General features: G+C 34.3%; 1 protein-coding gene across 1 annotated transcript in view; it reads right to left on the reverse strand.

Moving 5' to 3' along the window:
- LOC107594852 (centrosomal protein C10orf90 homolog) overlaps window positions 1-1,165 on the reverse strand; it is a 42,299-nt gene extending 41,134 nt beyond the window's left edge. The window contains exon 1 of the mRNA XM_016285060.1: window positions 1,162-1,165. The gene's annotated coding sequence lies outside the window, so the exon portion shown is untranslated. The remainder of the gene's footprint in view (window positions 1-1,161) is intronic.
- Window positions 1,166-6,787: the final 5,622 nt, after the last annotated feature.

Below are 6,787 nucleotides of genomic sequence, written 5' to 3' on the forward strand. Positions count from 1 at the left end.
GCCATGAAATTTAAAATCAACTTATTTTTCCCTTAAAATGATACATTTTCTCAGTTTAAACATTTGATATGTCATCTATGTTGTATTCTGACTAAAATATTGAAATTTGAAACTTACACATCATTGCATTCTGTTTTTATTCACAATTTGTACAGTGTCCCAAATTTTTTGGAATCGGGTTTGTATAAATTTAAACACCATGTAAAAATTAATCTCTCTCTCTCTCTCTCTCTCTCTCTCTCTCTCTCTCTCTCTCTCTCTCTCTCTATATATATATATATATATATATATATATATATATATATATATATATATGCATAAAACAGTTACTTCAACCTACATCTAGGACAGCACAGCTGCACAACCACAAGGTTGCAAATTTCCCCAAAGCTTGCAAGTATATTCCTCTTAAATGGGGTTTGTTCAGTCAGGCATCAGTAATGTCCTCTGTCCCTTTTAATCATTGCTGCATACTGTGAGCCTGCTAACATTTTTGCATACATTACCTAAGCACTGTGCACATACTTACTATATCGTATACAATAATTAGTTCCGGTCCTCAAATTGGAAATTTCTGTCGCTTACTCTTATTTTCTGTCCCAGGCTTTCCCACAAAGCTTGATAACATCCTGGCTTCTTCAGGACCTATTTGCATTGAAAATAAAAGCTTTTTCATTAAATTGCAACAGGTGCCATCTTGCGACTATAGATTGTTATGAAAGCGATTTAAGAGAACTTGTATCGATATTATACAGTAATATTGTTACAGTGTTCATCTTCGCATCAGGCTCCTGATCACCCTGTTGTGGTTTATTTTGCGATAACAACCAGTTGACTGTACATTATTCCTGCATAAATGTGTATGTAGGAATACGAATTAGGGGCTTTACACAAATAACTTTTTTTTTTTCATTTTATTTCAATGCACTGCTTTTGCATTGTTTTTTAACATGCTAGATGGACATGTTATGCATAAAACAGTTACTTCAACCTACATCTAGGACAGCACAGCTGCACAACCACAAGGTTGCAAATTTCCCCAAAGCTTGCAAGTATATTCCTCTTAAATGGGTTTTGTTCAGTCAGGCATCAGTAATGTCCTCTGTCCCTTTTAATCATTGCTGCATACTGTGAGCCTGCTAACATTTTTGCATACATTACCTAAGCACTGTGCACATACTTACTATATTGTATACAATAATTAGTTCCGGTCCTCAAATTGGAAATTTCTGTCGCTTACTCTTATTTTCTGTCCCAGGCTTTCCCACAAAGCTTGATAACATCCTGGCTTCTTCAGGACCTATTTGCATTGAAAATAAAAGCTTTTTCATTAAATTGCAACAGGTGCCATCTTGCGACTATAGATTGTTATGAAAGTGATTTAAGAGAACTTGTATCGATATTATACAGTAATATTGTTACAGTGTTCATCTTCGCATCAGGCTCCTGATCACCCTGTTGTGGTTTATTTTGCGATAACAACCAGTTGACTGTACATTATTCCTGCATAAATGTGTATGTAGGAATACGAATTAGGGGCTTTACACAAATAACTTTTTTTTTTTCATTTTATTTCAATGCACTGCTTTTGCATTGTTTTTTAACATGCTAGATGGACATGTTTGTCCATTGCGCTCACATCACATGTCGTTTGCAGCATCTCACACATAACACTGCATTCTAAAAACAAAAAAAATAAAAATAAATAATTCTGTGTGGACCAGACTCAAATCATTTTCAGACCTGTTTAGACTTCATACATTTTCTCAATAGATAAAAAGAGCAGAGAACATTTTTTGTTCATTTTCTGGAAAAAGAGAGTGGTGTTCACCTATACAAAACTGACCACCATTATGGTGTTTTGTGGTTGCCAGAGTGTTGTTATGCAGTCACAAGTTTCTTTGATTTTCTGGTAGTTATATTTCTTCATTGTATTAGTGTTATTGAATATGCTAACAGCCTGTATGAGGAATAGTAAAAATGATGCAAGCACCACTAGCAATAGCAAAAAAAAAAAAAAAAACTACCAAACCTGTAGAGCAAACTTCCTCTAAAACACAAGCTCACTGATAAAGAGCAATACTCTTACAAAAGACATTTGATCTCCTTTATTTAAGAGAACCATTTTTTTGTTTTTAGTCTGCAAACGGCTGGTGTATTGGATGCTTTTGGATGCTTTTTAGAGTTTTAAACATGTTTTGATGCTAAACTGGGTTAGCTTTATTGCTCTTGTTAAGAGAGATTTGATTTGGTCTGAGAGAACATTTTTGGTTTCTTCTCAAGTCCTCTGAATTTCTCAGTTGGAGAGGATTAGCCTGTAAGGGCAACATCTACAGTATTTAGGACAAATTATATTGTTATTTCTGTACTTGTGTATTGGTCTGGCAGATCCCATTTAAAATCATGATGGAGTATTACAAATGTACTGAAGGATTCGCTAACTTTCAGGCAGCTCGCCCATGGTGTTTTAAATAATTAAAGATTTAATTTAAAGAGGTTAACTTGTAAATGACCTGCAGAAGCAGTTTCTATTGCTCTCTACAGGGCTAAGTATAAATTAGATTGCCCATTTATTTCACTCAGTATCTGGAGGGATGGTAGGCCATCTATCCAATCAAAAGTTCAAGTGTCTTCATCTAGATAAAGTAACGGACAGTCTATGGAGTTTCTGAAGTTTTGATGGTTCCTGAGCATTTATGTGACATCTTGTATATAGCATATATAGCTTGTATATAGCATATACAACAGCATATTTTATGTTTTGTCAGAGTACAGTATACACTACCATACACTACCATTCAAAAGTTTGTGTCATTAATGTATATATATATTTTTATATATATATATATATATATATATTTTTTTTTTTTGTTTGTTTTTTTTGGAAAATTAATAATTTTATTCAGCAAAGATGTATTAAATTGATTAAAAGTGACAGGAAAGGCATTTATAATCTTACAAAAGATCTCTAGTATAAATAAATGCTGTTCTTTCTATTCATCAAAGATACCTGAGAAAAAGGATCACAGTTTCCACAAAAATATTAAGCAACACAACTGTTTTCAACATGATTATAACAAGAAATGTTTCTTGAGCATCAAATCAGCATATTAGAATGATTTCTGAAGGATCTTGTGACACTGAAGACTGGAGTGATTGCTGTTGAAAATTCAGCTTTGCCATCATTGGAATAAACTATACATTTAAAGGGGTCATATATGATGCTATTTTAAAGATCATTTTTTGTGCATTTGGTGTAACAGAATATGTTGACATGCTTTAATGTTCAAAAAGCACATTATTTTTAAAATACTGTACATTATTGTAGGTCCTCTATGCCCCGCCTCTCTCAAACACGTAGTTTTCAACAAAGCCCCCTCCTTTGACAAGCGCAGTCTGCTCTGATTGGCCAGCTGACCCAGTGCATTGTGATTGGCCGAACACTACAAGCACGCGTCGGAAATGTAACGCCCCTTACCATAATCGCGAGCTTCAAGCTTTCAAAGTAAATATCAAGACAGTTAATAATGTAGTTAGTTTTACCATCAGTTCAAGCCCGAAAGGGCAACAGAGTCGCGTGACAGACACAGTGATGATGCAGTACACCAGCCGCGGTTAAGACAGCTGACGTGCTATGATTTCTTACAGGCAGTTCACTCTCCTGTGATGTGACCCTGTTCCCCTCACACACACACACACACACACACGATGCGTTACTCTGCGCTGTGCAAAACTCCGCATTTGAACAGTCAATAGCAAACACTTAAACTAATAACAAAACGCTTGTAACACTCCAAAGAGAAAGGAAAACTTGAAATCACATCATATGACCCCTTTAAAGATATGTTAAAATTGAAAAAGTTTTTTTAATTTTTGTTATCATAATGATATTTCACAATATTGCTGCATTTACTGTATTTCTGATCAAATAATGCAGCCTTTGTGAGCATAAGAGACTTCTTTTAACAACATTAAAAAAAATCTTACCAACTACAAATTTTTGAAATTTTTGTAGTCTGTCTACTGATCCATTGATCATTTACTATTGAAAAAAAATAATTATTTAAATAATAAAAGCTGTCCCTTTCTCTCAAGACAATTTAATGTCACCTTTGACCTTAAAATTACTAATCAATAACCACATCTATTTCATATTAGCATGACCTCATTAAATGACCTCTGTATGTTCTACATGCATACTGCACCCTAGTGAGATGTCATGCAATGACTGACTTCTCGTTTGTCAGAGATTTGGCTGATAAATAGATTATCTATTCTAGTTTGCTCTGATTGAGTTGTTTTGGGGAGATCTGGCAGGCAGCGGTGCTCTAAGGCATTCAGCCTGTGCATCACTGACCTTTATCATTGTTCCATCTTTCCCTTTTAACACACTTTTAACTTTCAACACATTTCAGAAGAGTTTATACTGCAGTGCAGTGTATACTGCACCCTTTATGATTTAATGGTATCATATGTAAAAAATTATTTATTAAATTGATAGATTTTGGTGCTCAGCATGTGTTTTTAATCTAGTTTGTTCTAAAGTAGTAGTAAACCCAGCTATGTTTTTCCATACCTGTGCATGTATTTCCTAGACAAAACAAAAAAGTTATATTTTATGCTCCTACACTGATTTTGGCCTCTCTGGCTTCCTTTTCCTTTTTTTCATGCTACACAGATTTTGTTTCCTTATTTTCAACATGATTCACTCACTGCGTGAACTTCTGTCATCTGTTCAGTGTCAGAATGCATAGGAAACCAGATCAGACCAGTGTTTTCTTTTCATGCTTTCGTTCCCGCACCTTTCACTTCTTGCACATTCTTTCCTCAGGTGCATGCAATGCATGACAGATGTACGGTCCAATGATAGAGAGATTCTTCCATCCTACCTCCCTCGCTCTTCTACACCCAGAGGTTGTGACAGATGTTCACTGAATTTATGGTTGTGCAGAGGCCCAGATATTCGATACTCCATCTGGCCATTAGGCAAATTATGTAGGTAAACTCCACTAATAGTTTCATTTCTGCTTGATAAAGCATTTTTATTTTTGTCCAGACGCAAAAAAAAAAAAAAAGAAATCTGTCACTTTTTCCCTATTTTACATTAAAAACCTGTTCTGTTCTTCTTCAGACTCACCTTGTGAACAAATAGCTTTTTAATTAATTTAGTCTACAGTACTGCTTTAAAAGATAATGAAGTGAGTTCAAATAGTACCTCTAAGGAGCAGAGAAAAGACAACTAAACCAAAGACCTGCAGTTTGATGTAATTTAGCAGCCCCTGTGTTGCCTGAATGCTAAATGACAAATTGTAATTTGAAACACAGCAAACTAAACATGCATGAATTCTACAGGGACAATAAAACTTGCATTCCTTTCTGTTGTAGAGGCATTGTCTTCATTAAGACTTGCTTTAGTAAGTTGGATGCAGGCTGTTTATTCATTCAATCACAATAATGCTGGTCACTTTGTGTTTTTCCAAATCAGTTCAGTACAATATTAGAGATGTATATTTCTCTGAAACACTTCATTTACAATATATATATATATATATATATATATATGTTTATATTGCAGCATCTATGTGATCATTCATGTGTCAATGGCATAACTACTTTTTTGTTTTTCTGTTAATTTATAATACATAAGTATGATTCATACATATAACAAAATTATATATGTATATGACTATATTATATTATCATTTTATAGTTACTCTTCGGTAACACTACAATAAGGTTCATTTTCATTAACTAACTTTAACAAAGATTAATGAATGCTGTAAATGTCACGAATCCGGTCCATGAACATCCGTCTGTTTGCCATCAGAGGTCACCCTTTCCATTACATTGACTCTCGCACTACACAAACTGTTGCATATCATCCCGGACTACATATCCCATCATCCATTGTACTGATTGCACACAGCACTGATTGCACACAGCTGTATCCAATCACACATTCCCTATATATCACTCAATCTGACTCCTATCAAAGGGCCGAGTATTGTATGCGCTTATCACCAGCAGTGATAGCTACTTTACAGAGCCCTCGTTAGTTTCCCAGTCCTAGCCTAGTCTTGCCCTGTCTGTTTTCTTGGTTTCTGATCTTTGTCTGTTTTCCTTGATTTATCCCTTTAGTCTCGCCCTTTTGATTCTGTTCGCCGATCGTTGACCTATTCTAGCCCTATGATTATTTTTGTGTCTTGCCCGCCATATACCTGTTTGCCATTGTTCGACCCTGCCTGTGTTTCTGACCTCTTCTGCTTTAAATAAAAGCTTGCACATGGATCCGCACGTCTCACGTCTTGTCAGCCCTGTAACAGTAATATATGTATTGTCCATTGTTTGTTCATGTTAGTTAATACATTAACATTAACAAATGGAATCTTATTGTAAAGTGTTACCTATTTTTCTTATAAAATGCTAGTTTAGCATTATTTTATATATCACAATTTTAAAAAGAAACAACAACAAAACTGCTTATTAATATTTGAAAAGGACAATTTGACATTTGATGACAATATATATTTTATTAATTTCTTACCAGGCAAGATGAGTTCAGTTTCTAAAATATCATGTGAGATGGCTCCCCAAAAATGAGATTTAATCATTTATTAAATTAAAATGATATTATATTCAAAAATGATTAAGATGTATACACTCGCATCAAAGTCAAAGGAAAATATCTTAATACTTTTTATCTTGATGGTGTAAAATTTTTGAGCCATTAAGCTAAACCTTTCTTCTTCCTCCTCTTCTTCTTTTTAATAGATAGAATATGATTTGC

This window comes from Sinocyclocheilus grahami, unplaced genomic scaffold, assembly GCF_001515645.1.
Source record: "Sinocyclocheilus grahami isolate Dianchi unplaced genomic scaffold, SAMN03320097.WGS_v1.1 scaffold191.1, whole genome shotgun sequence".
In the NCBI taxonomy this organism is placed as follows: domain Eukaryota; kingdom Metazoa; phylum Chordata; class Actinopteri; order Cypriniformes; family Cyprinidae; genus Sinocyclocheilus; species Sinocyclocheilus grahami.